Source organism: Chiloscyllium plagiosum, chromosome 38 (assembly GCF_004010195.1).
Source record: "Chiloscyllium plagiosum isolate BGI_BamShark_2017 chromosome 38, ASM401019v2, whole genome shotgun sequence".
Lineage (NCBI taxonomy): Eukaryota > Metazoa > Chordata > Chondrichthyes > Orectolobiformes > Hemiscylliidae > Chiloscyllium > Chiloscyllium plagiosum.
In genome coordinates, this window is record NC_057747.1 from 4,007,539 (window position 1) to 4,022,042 (window position 14,504).

Below are 14,504 nucleotides of genomic sequence, written 5' to 3' on the forward strand. Positions count from 1 at the left end.
CATATCACCTGCCCTGCCATTGTTATTGTGTTTTATTTATCCTATCAGGTTTCACGTTTAGAAATATCAGTGAACAGTTATTGGTATTTTCTGAAGTAGTTTAATTAGTTATGTTATAATCTTAATGCAATACTTTTATCCCTCACATATGAGATAACCTTACTGCCCAGAGGAAGTGATTGATGCAGGTGCAGTTACAAATGACATTTGGATAAGTTCACGAATATGAAAAGTTTACAGGGATATGGGTCAAACACAGGCAGTTTTTTCAGGAAACTTGATGGGCGTGGACTAGTTGGACTGAAGGGTCTGTTTCTATACTGTATGACTCTAAGGCTGATTTCCAACCTCAGCCTCAACATTCCTGCACTATTTTTAATTTAATATCCAGAAATCTACTCATCCCTGTTCAGAATATATTTAATAATTGAGCCTTCACAGTCCTTTGGGTAGACTGTGGTGAAAACTCACCAACGTCTGGGTGATGAAATTGCTCTCAACTTAGTCCAAAATTGTCCAACCTGTACTCTGAAACTATAGCTCCTAGTTTTGGACAAGCCAGAGGGAAACATCCTTCCTCCATCTACCCTGTCAGGTTCTGTCAAAATTAATTTGTGTGCCTCTGTTAAATCCTCTCTGATTCTTGCCAAAATCTTGAGAATATACGCAGTCTTCTCAAAAGTTCCTCGTGGGAAGTCACATGTTTGTTGTGGCCCTGGTTAAGAATAGCACTGTTTGTGTGATTTCTTAACCAGTACTGTATTTCCTTGGAGTGGCAACTAGAGTAGAAAGCTGTGTTACTGAGTATTCTCTGGGTGCAAGCTGACTTTGCAGTGATAGGCCCGATTTCTGTGTGGAACGTAAGGTCAGTAGGCCTGTGAACAAGGGAGAAAGAACGAATAAAAGGGCTACATGATACAATGACAAAACCTCATAAAATAAAATAGTGTCTCATCGTTGAGATTGAAGATCCCAGTATGGTACTCCTTTACAGATAAGGAAAATCATGTTATCGAGGTAAGGGCATAAAAAGGAGAAGTATATTTAGAAAAGAAAAATGGTTCAGATCAAAGTGTGCAAGTTATTTAAATGCTTCACTCTTTTCTCTTCAGAGGTCAAGATCCCATGTACAGACTGTGTGGGCTATCCTGGGAGGATTTTCGATAAAAAAAAATAGCAATGTTGTCTATCTGAAAGGCTCCGAAACATCACACGCCTCCCAGTGACCTTGCCAACAGAGAGGAGGCTTCAATTGCTGATTTAACCGAATGTTAAACATGCCTTTGTGGCTCCATCCAAAATAAGAAAGGCGAAAATTAGCTCATGTTGGCTTTCCTTTAAAAATAATATTCATCTTTAGATGTTAGACCTAAAAAAAATTATGGCAGGAGAGTGACTGAGCTGAAGACAGATGAATTGTGTGATTCTGAACTTTGTTACTTTATGAAGAGAGAGTAGGGCAACAGAGTAAAGATTAGAAGCCAGATTCTTTCAAGGGAAACTTCTGAGGGAGCCCCTGATATGGTTTTGTATGAATGGGCATGCCTTAACCCCTTCGCTACCTGGTTAAAATGCAATACACATATTCAATGGAATCTATTGCAGCAATTTTGACTTTGGATAACAGGGAAAAAATTTTTTAATGGGGAGAATTGTTTATCGTGTTATGGATTCAATATTTGAAAGGCGCTGTTAGCCAAAGTCAAAATTACATTTCTGACCTTCTCACATCATGCAGGGCGTCTTATGTGCTTCTCCCAGGCATGGGAAATATAATGGGAATGGAAGGCCAGCAAGCAGATTCTCAATGCCAGAATTAAGAAATAAGTTTAAGGATTACATTCTCAGAGATTTAAAGGCAGGATGAGCTACCTGGCAGCAACAGAGTCGAGAGTGCGGTGCCGGAAAACCACTGCAGGTCTGGCAGCATCCGAGAAGCAGGAGAATCAACGTTTCGGGCATAAGTCCTTCATCCGGAATTTGATTTGATCCCTGATGAAGAGCTTATGCCCGAAATGTCGATTCTCCTGCTCCTCGGACGCTGCCTGACCTGCTGTGCTTTTCCAGCACCGCACTCTCGACTCTGATCTCCAGCATCTGCAGTGCTCACCTTCTTCTTCCTGAAAGCAACACTTGAGCAGCCTCTTTGTATGGAATACATGCCGACTGAAAGGCAAGTTTTCGAGAATTAACTCCCCCCCCCACCCCCCACCCCCATTGGGTTCTTTGCAAGCATTCATTATATGCCTTCAGAGTCATAACTCAATAGTGCTGGTTTACAGCAAGAAAGGCAGCCATTCTCTTGGACTTTGAAGTGAGTAGCTGTGGCTTTGTCTTTCTTGGGCAGTGACCGTTTATACCAGGTACTGGTTAAAACCATTTGATGGCTGTCTAAGATGTTTTTGACATAGGGGCGACTAAGGGAGTGAGGGCGAGATGCTTGGTTTGTAATGGGCATGGGCCAAGGAGCCAGTTGGGAAGTCTGTCTAAGGCAAGTGAGCCAGGCTGAATGGGGAAAGGACCAGGAAACTTTGCCATGAGGATTTGAGTAGCGTTCCTGCCTTGTAGTGAGTTAATACATGTCCAGGCGCCCTTTAAATATGACATCAGGATCATTGACCTCTTGAGGTTATATTCTGGATTAGTTGTGCTGGAAAAGCACAGCAGTTCAGGCAGCATCCAAGGAGTAGTAAAATCGACATTTCGAGCAAGAACCCTTCATCAGGAATGAGACTTGTGAGCTGAGGAGTACAGAGATAAATGGGAGGTGGGTAGGGCTGGGGTGAAGGTCGCTGACAGTGCAATAAGTAGATGGAGGTGGGGTAATTGTGGTAGGTCAGAGAGGAGGGTGTAGTGGATAGGTGGGAAGGAAGATTGTACAATAGGTGAGTGGAGGAGGGGATAAAGATGATAGGTCAGGGAGGAGGGTGGAGTGGATAGGCGGAAAAGAAGATAGGCAGGTAGGACAAGTCATGGGGACAGTGCTGAGCTGGAAGTTTGGAACTGGGGTGAGGTGGAGGAAGGGGAAATGAGGAAACTGTTGAAGTCCACATTGATGCTCTGGAGTTGAACCTCTTGAGGTTATAGCAGATATATCAACTTTTTGTCTGTACTCTGCTATGAGGTTCCCCATCTGTAATTACACAGAAAGAGCTGAGCCACCCCCATTCGCAAAGCAGAGTGACACTCGTGTATGCACCCACTGCCAACCTCTGTCACCCATAACAAGGGATTCAGCCCTGTGGGTACTTTCACTCACTCCAGGGCTTCAGTCTATAATCTCAATTGATACCCTAATTTTGCAATATTACAGGATGAGATTTGGAAAAGCTTCTCAACACGAGGTCTTGTGTAGTTGGTGGATATGGAAGATACTGTACCACAATTCCAGGAAGACAATTGGACCATTGGTCAGCATTTGCTATTCAACTATAACCATCACAGGTTGCCTAATTGGTAATTCATTGCAATGCTGTTGGGGCAGCTACATTTACCTATTAAAGAACAGTGACTGCATTTCCAAATGAGAAATCTCGGTGGGCACCAGAAACAAATTTGGGATTTTGGAAGAAGTTTCTTGACTCAGAGACTGGAGGGGGAAGATGGAACTTGTCATCTTAGGCAGAAATTCGAGCTAGGTATTTTGTTCAGGGCAGCACAGTGGCTCAGTGGTTAGCACTGCTACCTCACAACACCAGGGGCATGTGTTCAATTCTGCCCTTGGGTGACTGTTTGTGTGGAGTTTGTACATTCTCCCCGTGTCTGCGTGGGTTTCCTTCAGGCACTCTGGTTTCCTCCCACTATCCAAAAATGTGCAGGCTTGGTGGGATGCTCTTCTTTAGAGTTTTGGTGTGGACCTGATGGGCCGAATGGCATGCTCCCACACTCTAGGGATATTTATATGAATATAGAACCATTGATGAGGAGGTTATATAAGTAGTTGGGGGAGATGGGACAGGGTTACTCTAATAGAGTTAGATAAGGAAGGATGGGAGAAGGATCAAATAGGTTAACGTTTCGACCTGAGTAGTGTGCTTTTGTTATGCATATTTTATGTAACATTGCAAAATTCTTTAGAACATCTTATTTTCAGAGGGTTATGAAGATATGTTTAAGAAGTTGGGGTAGTTTTCTTTGCAGAGAATATTGAAAAGGTGGAGGTTTTCACAATCATGAGTCGGCTAGATAAAGTTGATAGAGAGAAGCTAAAAGGATCATTAAAGAGAAGGCATAGATCTAAAAGAAACAAGGTTCCCTCCAAAGGTTCCTCACAAGGTGACTGATGTGCCAATGGATTGACTTCCAATTTTGGATGTCGCTGCTGTATATGGACCTCAAAGATCCAAGCACAGATAGAATGTTGGAGGAGTGATTACTGGTTACAGCGTGTGAGGGTCATCGAGACATCATCCACTTGCTTGACACAAGACTTCCAAATCCAGGTCTGCACTCTGAGGTTCAGCACAACATGTGGTTACAAAGTGGGCAGAGGAAAATGCAACAAGGACATCCTTAAAGCATCCCCCCCCCCCCCCCCATCAAAAAATACATTATTCCACTGACCCATGGAAATCTGTAGCCAAAACAGCAGACACTGCAGGCTGGAGTTCTGAGACCAGTGGTATTCTACAGGGTCCCAAGTATCGGGTACACTCTTGTTTGTCATGTTTATAAATGGTTTAGGGTCATAGAGTCATCATCATACACCATGGAAACAGACCCTTTGTTCCAACTCATACATGCCGACCAGATATCCTAAATTAATCCAGTCCCATTTGCCAACATTTGGCCCATATCCCTCTGAAATGTTCCTATTTAGATGAGAATACAGAAGGCATGGTTAGTAAGTTTGTGGGTGACACCAAAATTGGTGGTATGGTGAACAGTGAAGAAAGTTATGTAAGATTACAAAAAGATCTTAATAAATTGAGTCAATGGACTAAAGAGTGCAGATGGAGTTTAATTTGGATAAATGTGAGGTATTGCATTTTGGTAAAAGAAATAATGACAGGACTCACACAATTAAAAGTCGTGCCTTGGTTAGTGTTGTAGGACAGAGAGACCAAGAGGTTCAGGCACATAATTCTTTGAGGTTTAAGTCACATGTAGACAGGACGGTTAAGAAGGCACTTATCACGCTTGCCTTATTGCTCAGACCTTTGAGTGTAGGAGTTGTGACGTTGTTTTGAGGTTGAATAGAACATTGGTAATACCTCTTTTGGAGTACTGTGTCTAGTTCTGGTCACCCTGTGATAAGAAGGATATTATCAGGCTGGAGAGGCGTCAGAAGAGATTTACTAGGATGCTACTCAGAATGGAGGGTTTAAGTTATAAGGAGAGGCTGGATAGACCGGAACTGGGTTGAGGAATGACCTTTTAAAGATTTATAAAATCATAAGGTGAATAGCAGATGTCTCTTCCCCTAGGGGTTGAGATTTCAAGACTAGGGAACATATTTTTAAGGTGTGAGGAGAAAGATTTTGAAAAGACATGAGATGCAATTTTTTTCTACACAGAGAGTGGTTCGTGTGTGGAATGAAGTCCCAGTGGAAGTGATGGATGCGGGTACAGTTACACTATTTAAAAGACTTTTGGATAGGTACATGAATAGGAAAGGTTTGGAGGGATATGAGCCGAGTGCAAGCAGGTTGGACTAGTTTAATTTGGGAACATGGTCAGCATGGGCTGGTTGGACCAAAGGGTCTGTTTCCATGCTGTATGACTCTGAAGGTGTCCGTGAAGGTGTCAAAAGAATTGAGGCCCCAGATAAACATCAAGTGCAAACAGCCAAACGAAAGCATAAAAACCCAAACATTCCCTACCATCTTCGTGGGATGCACGTATCCAACATTGGACTATTTAGTCACCTCAGAAATCACAACAGCATTGCCCACCGGAAGATCGTCATCCTCAATCCTAAGGGATGGCCTAAGAAGAAGAGAAGCTATGCTGAGAAGCTTCTTATGTAGATTTTTACTATTAAGATCTTTTAAGATGTGCCTTTGCAGTTAAAATAAAATGTTCTGCTTTACTTGATCACATGAATGATCACAAAAGGGCAGAAATGCACAACGGTTATTATTGTTACGTTACCTAGTAACTGGAGCTATCCACCGATGCCAGAAGCTTGTAAAATCTGCTCTGCAATGCCAGCTAAACTTCCAATGATCTCTGCCACGTGACTACTTTAATCAGCTGGATTTTAACACCGTTAAATATATGCAGCCCATTAAAGAAAGAAAATATCTAAATTAAAGTCTGCTGCTAAAGCTACGATCGTCTTCAGTATTAAGCCTCCATTAAAATGATGAACTGTGCCGTAATATTTCTAAGTGTCAGATTAAAATATTAATTTAATTTCCACTAAGTTATTTCAAACAGTACTTATATTTCTGTGACTTCCACCCCTCTCCCAGCTCTCAAGTGATTTGTGTGACATTCTTGGAATCACTGCGACGTAAAAATGAAACTCATGTTGATTGTCAATGAAGGTTTTTAGACATTGAAGATCTGTCGTGGTTCGTTTTCCACTCAGACGCTATGGAGGCTTCTCCAATGACCCACTATGTGAAGGCACACTCCAGTGTTATACTGAACTCTCCTTAGATCAAAGGTCCTTGTTTCAATTTCAGGCTTGAACTCCGTCATTGAGTCATAGAGCCATACAGCATAGAAACAGACCCTTCGGTCTAACTCGTCCATGCCAACCAGACATCCGAAATAAATCTAGTCTGATTTGTCAGCATTAGGCCCATATCCCTCCAAACCCTTCCCATTCATATACCCATCCAGATGCCTTTTAAATGTAATTGTAACAGCCTCCACCACTTCCTCTGGAAGTTCATTCCATAGACGCACCACCCTCCATGTGAAGCAGTTGTCCCTCAGGTCCCTTTTATATCTTTCCCCTCTCACTCTAAACCTATGCCCTCTAGTTTTGGACTCCTCCACCCCAGGAGGAAGACCTTGCCTAACCACCCTATCCATGCCCCTCATGATTTTATAAACTTCTATAAGGTCACCCCTCAACCTCCGCTGCTCCAGGGAAAACAGCTCCAGCATATTCAGCCTCTCCCTATAGCTCAAACCCTTCAACCCTGCAGCATCCTTGTAAGTCTTTTCTGAACCTTTTCAGGTTTCGCAACATCCTTTTGACAGGAAGGTGACCAGAATTGCATGCAGTATTCTAAAAGTAGCCTAACAAGTGTCCTGTACAGCTACACAGCTTCCAATTTCTACACTCAATGCACTGACAAATAAAGACAAGCATACCAAACACCTTATTCACTATTCTGTCTTCTTGCAATTCCACTTTCAAGGAACTATGAACCTGCCTGCCAAGGTCTCTTTGTTCAGGCTGTTGTTGCTTCAATTCTAGACAACCATAAGACATAGGCCATTTGACCCATTGAGCATCTGGCATTTATTGAGATCTTGTCAGATCTGATAATGCTCAACTCTGCTTTGATACCTTTTCCCTATAATCTATAAATCCTGTGACCTTTGTTCAGTGGAACAGTGACAATCCAGGACAATATTGGCAAAGTTGCATTTCTGAACCACCTTTAGGTATCCAAGAAGGTGTTGGGCTCATGTTTGCAGAACTAAATGGCTTTTTCAACTATTTCAGAGATCATCAGAAACAACCATGTAGTGAGAGGTTAGATCTTTGTGTTAGCCACATGGGGTAGGAGCTGGGAAACTCATCTGCCTGCAGAGCATTAGTTGGTTTTGAATTATCCAAAAGGGCTGCCAGTCACATTTTACCTGGTGAAATCTCACAAATGATCACATGAAATGAATCTAATCTCAGAAGTGAATGGTGGGATTTATGCTTCAACTTATAGTGGTAATGTTCTTAGACAACGAATCCAGTTGTTAAGACTAATACTTTGAGACTATGGGTTCAAATCCTATCATGGCAATAGAGAATATTAATTCAATAAATGTGAAATGGCAGACTTTTGGTAGGAAAAGTACCCATGGAGCGACTAGATTTTTGCAAAAGTCCACTGGTTCACTGATCCAGTTCAGGGAAATAGATTGACTAAAATGGCCTCACAATTTCTCTGTTGTGACTAAGTAGGTAGCTCATCACTACCTTTCAAGGGAAGTAGGAATAAGAGTTAAGTGCTGCCCTTAGCAGAAATGATCTCCATGAAAGGTTTAAAGTAAATAAAGGTACGTGGAGATCCCGAGAGTGCAATGAGACTTGGGTGTGGCTGCTAAACAGACCCATTGGTCACTTGTCAAGCATTCCGCCTTGATATTCAATTCTATTGGATGTGTTGGATTGGGTAATGGACAGGGAATGGAAGAAGTCATGGATGTGGCCTGTCCACTGAAGATGCAAAAAAGCATCTCTATCCATATCATGACTCCTAGAAAGTCATTGCCTGTAAATTTCTAACTCCTTACTAAGTGATTAAAAACACCTCAGAATGGTGGATGAATATATAAAAGATCCACTAAAAATAACCAAGAGTTAATTGGGTGGCGTGGTGATTCAGTGGTTAACACCAGGGACCTGGGTTCGATTCCAGCTTGAGTTGACTGCCTGTGTGGAGTCTGCACATTCTCCCCGTGTCTGCTTGGGTTTCCTCCCACTATCCAAAGATGTGCAGGTTAGGTGAATTGGCTGTGCTAAATTGTCCATGGTGTTCAGGGTTAGATGCATTAGTCAGGGGAAACGTAGAGTAATAGGATAAGGGAATGGGTCTGGGTGGGATACTCTTTGGAGGGTCAGTGTGGATTTGTTGGGCCAAATAGCCTGTTTCCACACTATAGGGCTTCTATTCTATGATAATTATTTTGCCGTATAAATGTTTCCCTGTGGAATCTGCTCTTGTATGAAAGCACCATGCATGACCTACTGGGGGCATGGGATTACAGAAGAACAGTACACCTCTGGTAAAGCTCAGCGATATTACCGAGAAATCTGAATGAGGCATTATTAATTCTGAGATGTCTCAGTTTCTGGGAAGAAACCAAGAACAGTAAAAAATAGAAAAAGGCCTAAGGTGATGACATAATGTCCTCATCAAGTGCACAAAGAATTTTCCCTAGTTCTCAATTAGAACAGTAAGCCAGTGACGAATACTCAGGAACGCAGCCAGACTGAAGGTATGTTAGCAGGAGATTGTATGCAGGGCGCACTCTACTTGAAATTCGGCACCACAGAAAGCTGTTTAAATTCTGCATTGTGGCCAGAATTTAGCCATGCAAGTTACACACGTGTTACACTGTAGGCTGCATTTTAAAATGCAACACTGCCCACCGAACGATTGTTTATTCAGCAGGAGTAGTTCCAGTTCCAGCTTCCTCTCACAACCTTTCTTTCTTTCCACAAGCAGACTGCAACCTCCATCCTTTCCTGAGTTATCGCAATCCAGGTTTAATCATTAACCTCAATCTTGGTGAAAAGCCTACAGGAGAGCATGTCGGTTGGCCACCACACAGCCTGTCAATACATATTCACAACACTAGACCACTTTGTACGAGCTTAGCTCCTGGTCAGATTTATTTGCACTAAAAATAATTCAACAGACTTAAATATGCAGCACAGTGCAATTAATAATTTACAGAACATTTACTTAGAATGGCTATATATAAACATAGTCTGTACAGATCTTTCTGGAAACCTCATGAAAAGGCAAAGGCCTGAAAATTGATCCCATCTTTCAGGCACTGCTCAGATACTAAGGACCCAACATGGCAGGCAGCAGGAGTGAAGGGCACTGGCCAAAAGATGTGCCTTTCACTAAGACAAGTGATGAAGTGATGCAAGTAAATGAGCCTCGCACCAGCGCGAGGGTGAGAAGGATCGTTGGAGATAAGCAAATGCAACTCCATTTGCTAAGTTAAGCTAGGAGCTTGACAAACGTTGACCCAACACACCAGTTTTTGCTGGGAATCAGGCTGCCTGGAGGTTCTAGCACTGCCTGTGCTTGAGTTGCCAATGGTGATTAAATCTATTCCTGCAGGTTTCATCACATGACTACTGGTTTGTGATGTAGAGTGATGCTAACAGCATGGGTTCAATTCTTGCACTAGCTGAGGTTACCATGAAGCACTCTCCATCGCAACCTCTCCCCTTGCCTGAGGCATGGTGACCCTCAGATTAATATCACCACCAATCGTCTCTCTCATTCTAATGCGAAACCAGTCCGATGGTTGTCTGGCTTTATACTGACCTCACAGTCCAGTCATTAATTGGCCAACACATTCATTCTGGTGATTCGCTGCCTTCCTACACCAATAGAAAATCCAGAAGACTCATTCGCCAATTGAATGACACTTTGGCTGTCAGCCAGTCAGCCATTTTCCTCTCTTTTCTGACATTTTTATATGAGCTAAAGAGAAATGTTAAAAAAAATGACAAACAAAAACACAGCTTTTCTCATGTCCCTGTGATTTTTCTCCAAGTTTATGCACAGCAGTGGGCCCAGAGATTGATTTTCAGTTGCTTGAGACTCCAGAACATTCCCAGAGGGTTGGCAAGGCCTACTTTCCCATTAGCAGCTCCACGTTGTGAATATAAGACCATGCAGTCTGTTTACTGTCCAGAAATGACATCTTCTTGAACCTTACCCTCAGCAGGTGACAAGTCAGAATGTTAAAGTTCTGAAAAGTAGGTCACAGTCACTTCCTTTCCTGACAATCTCTCCAGACAAGAGGTCAAAGTGATTGCTTCATTTCCTCCCCTAACACCCCACCCCCACAACACCTCAATCAGGAGAGTAAGGGATAAATCACCAGGGGATAAATCGCCGGTGTCAGAGAGACAAACAGGCCAGAGTTGGCGTCTGCTCCATGTTCTGGTGATCAGACTTCTCCAATCACTCTTGCTGATCAGGAATGTAAAGGATGCTAAAGCGAGATCTTCAGGGTCAAAGAACCTGTCTCATAGTCTGGCTCAAATGGCTGTGTACAGGACATCACATCTCAGGCCCAGCACTGCGCACTGAACATCGCAATGTGACGCAGGTCTGATTTGAGGAATGGCTTTGGAATTCTGTGAGGAACAGTATCGTTAATCCTCAATTAAAATACTTCGGTGTGGTCAGAGCTTCTATTGTAACACAAACCCCTGACTGACCTTCTGGGCCATTACAATTATTCTTGACCCTGATCCACCTTTAATGATAACTTGCAATTTGGGACTTGAGACCTCTATTAAGAAAGAATGCATGCTGCAGGTATATTTCTGAAAGTGCACGTGCTGATGAGTGGGTCTTTGAATGCATGGCCATTAACAGTGAGATTTCTCTTCTCTGTGATGTGGTTTACCATTTTTATTGATTTGATTTGATTTATTATTGTCACATGTACCAAGACACAGCAAAAAGTATTGTTTTATGTGCTATCCAGATAAATCATACCTTTCACACGTATATCAGGGTAATAGAACATAATGCAGAACGTAGTGTTATGGCTACAGAGAATCATAGAATCCCTACAGTGTGGAAGCAGACCATTCGGCCAAGTCTACATCAACCCTCTGGAGAGAATCCCTCCAAGATGTAGCCCCTACTCCTGTAACTCTGCATGACTAACCCACCTAACCTGCACTTCCTAGACACTATGAGCAATTTAGCATGGCCAATCCACCTAACCTGCACACCTTTATTCTGTGGGATGAAACCGGAGTACCCGGAAGAAACTCACACAGACATGAGGAGGATATTGCGAACTCCACACAGACAGCTGCCCAAGAAGGGAATTGAACCCAGGACCCTCTTCCTGTGACATAGCAGTGCTAACCACTGAGCCACTGTGCCGAAGTGCAAAGAGCAATCAACTCTAATATATGCAAAGTCTGTTCATCAGTCTAAAAATAGCGGCGAAGAAGCTGTTCTTGAATCTGTTGGTACGTGGTTTTTAAACTTTTACACCTTCTGCCTGATGGAAGAGGGTGGGAGAGCATGTAACTGGGGTGGGAGGGGTCTTTGATGATGTTGGTTGCTTTTCTGAAGCAGTAGGAAGTGTGGATGGAGTCAATGGACGGGAGGCTAGTTTACGTGATGGACTGGGCTGTGTTCACGACTCTCTGTAATTTCTTATACCGAGCTGTGATTGGATGCTTTCTGTGGTGCATCTATAAAAATTGGTAAGAGTCCTTCTGGACTTCCTCAGGCTATATTAATTTGTGAAATTGAGCCCTGCTGCAATGTAAGAAAATTTATCAGTACAGAGCAAAATCCACAAACAACACCACGGGATCTTGCTGTGTACAGATGGGACAGTTGTCAGCCTCTCCGCCCGCATGACTTTCTGCTCTTGGATAGACGATGCAGGGGCTGTTTTACATTCACCTAATGAACTAGGACTGGCCGAAGAGGGATCATTTCGACATCCCATCTTGTCTTCGGTGACACAGCCTTCTTTTCCATTGAACTCAGCTGAAGTCAGGTGCCCAAGACCCGGAGAGTGGTTTGAATCACTGAGATGCTATAAACACATATTAACATCCCATCGCTGACTTGGTTAAGCTGTCACTTATGTACAGTGGAAAGTTAACTCTTGCCTTTCTCTTTTCATGTCAATCTCAGTACCTCATTGTTTTGACCATTAGAAACTGGTCTCAGCATTTCCTGTTTCCCAATGCTACGTTTAGATTCATAGAGTCATAGAGATGTACAGCGGGGTAACAGACCCTTCAGTCCAACCTGTCCATGCCGACCAGATATTCCAACCCAATCTAGTCCCACCTGCCAGCGCCTGGCCCATATCCCTCCAAACCCTTCCTATTCATATACCCATCCAAATGCCTCTGAAATGTTGCAATTGTACCAGCCTTCACCATATCCTCTGGCAGCACATTCTGTACATGTACCATCCTCTGTGTGAAAAAGATACCCCTTAGGTGTCTTTTATATCTTTCCCCTCTCACTCTAAACCTATGCCCTCTAGTTCTGGACTCTCCGACCCCAGGAAAAAGACTTTGTATATTTATCCTATCCATGCCCCTCATAATTTTGTAAACCTCTATAAGGTCACCTCTCAGCCTCCAACACTCCAGGGAAAATAGCTCCAACTTGTTCAGCCTCTCCCTATAGCTCAAATCCTCCAACCCTGGCAACATCCTTGTAAATCTTTTCTGAACCGTTTCAAGTTTCACAACATCTTTCCAATAGGAAGGAGACCAGAATTGCACGTAATATTCCACCAGTGGCCTAACAAATGTCCTGGGCAGCTGCAACATGACCTCCTAACTCCTGTACTCAATACTCTGACCAATAAAGGAAAGCATACCAAAGGCCTTCTTCACTACGTGTGACTTCACTACCTGCGACTCCACTTTCAAGGAGCTATGAACCTGCTCTCCAAGGTCTCTTTGTTAGCAACACTCCCTAGGACCTTACCAATAATTGTATAAGTCCTGCTAAGATTTGCTTTCCCAAAATGCAACACCTTACATTTATCTGAATTAAACTCCATTTGCCACTTCTCAGCCCACTGGCCCATCTGGTCCAGATCCTGTTGTAATCTGAGGTAACCCTCTTCGCTGTCCACTACACCTCCAATTTTGGTGTCATCTGCAAACTTACTAACTGTACCTCTTATGCTCGCATTCAAATCATTTATGTAAATGACAAAAAGTAAAGGATTTAGCCCCATTCGATTCCATATACAGGCAGCTTTATGTTCCATGAGTTATATGTACCTGAAACTTAAACTATTCCCTCCCCCTACATCAACGAGTATTTCAGCTTGGGTCAGATTCAGAATCAGATCCAAATGCATCATCATACTTCTCTCCACTACTCAGTGCATCCTGCACCTACTTTGTGAATTTCAACAGAAGCCACACTTCAAAAATAATCAATGCTAAGTTGTTGTGGGATGTCCTGAAGTTGTAAAAGGTGCTCTATACATAACAGGCTTTGTTTATGCTCAGAGTCTCAGTGTGTAGCTGGGGTGTGTCTGTGTGAACGTGTGTGTGTGCATGTTGATGAGGGCAGAGCAGTGGACATGATCTTTATGGAGTTCAGTCTCCCCGTGGGAGACTGTTTAGCTAAGTTAGATCACATGGAATGCAGGGAGAACTAGCCATTTGGATACAGAACTGGCTCAAAGATAGAAGACAGACGGTGGTGGTGGATGGTAGTTTTTTAGACTAGAGGCCTGTGACCAGTGGAGTGCCACAAGGATCGGTGTTGGGTCCACTACTTTTCATAATTTATATAAATGATTTGGATGTGAACATTAGAGGTACAGTTAGTACGTTTGCAGATGATTCCAAAATTGGAGGTGTAGTGGACAGCGAAGAAGGTTACCTCAGATTACAATGGGATCTTGATCAGATGGGCCAATGGGCTGAGAAGTGGCACATGGAGTTTAATTTAGATAAATGTGAGGTGCTGCATTTTGGGAAAGCAAATCTTAGCAGGACTTATACACTTAATGGTAAGGTCCTAGGGAGTGTTGCTGAAAGTGGAGTTACAGGTAGATAGGATAGTGAAGAAGGCGTTTGGTATGTTTCCCTTTATTGGACAGAGCAT

The 14,504-nt window shown here is 42.9% G+C and overlaps 1 long non-coding RNA gene across 1 annotated transcript; it reads right to left on the reverse strand.

Annotated features, from left to right (window-relative positions):
- Nucleotides 1-802: 802 nt before the first annotated feature.
- On the reverse strand, nt 803-6,169 carry LOC122541697. Its single transcript, XR_006309652.1, has 3 exons — nt 6,094-6,169; nt 5,823-5,928; nt 803-875 (listed from the first exon to the last, which is right to left on the reverse strand). It is a non-coding gene; the product is annotated as an uncharacterized LOC122541697 (long non-coding RNA).
- Between the last annotated feature and the right edge of the window lie 8,335 nt (nt 6,170-14,504).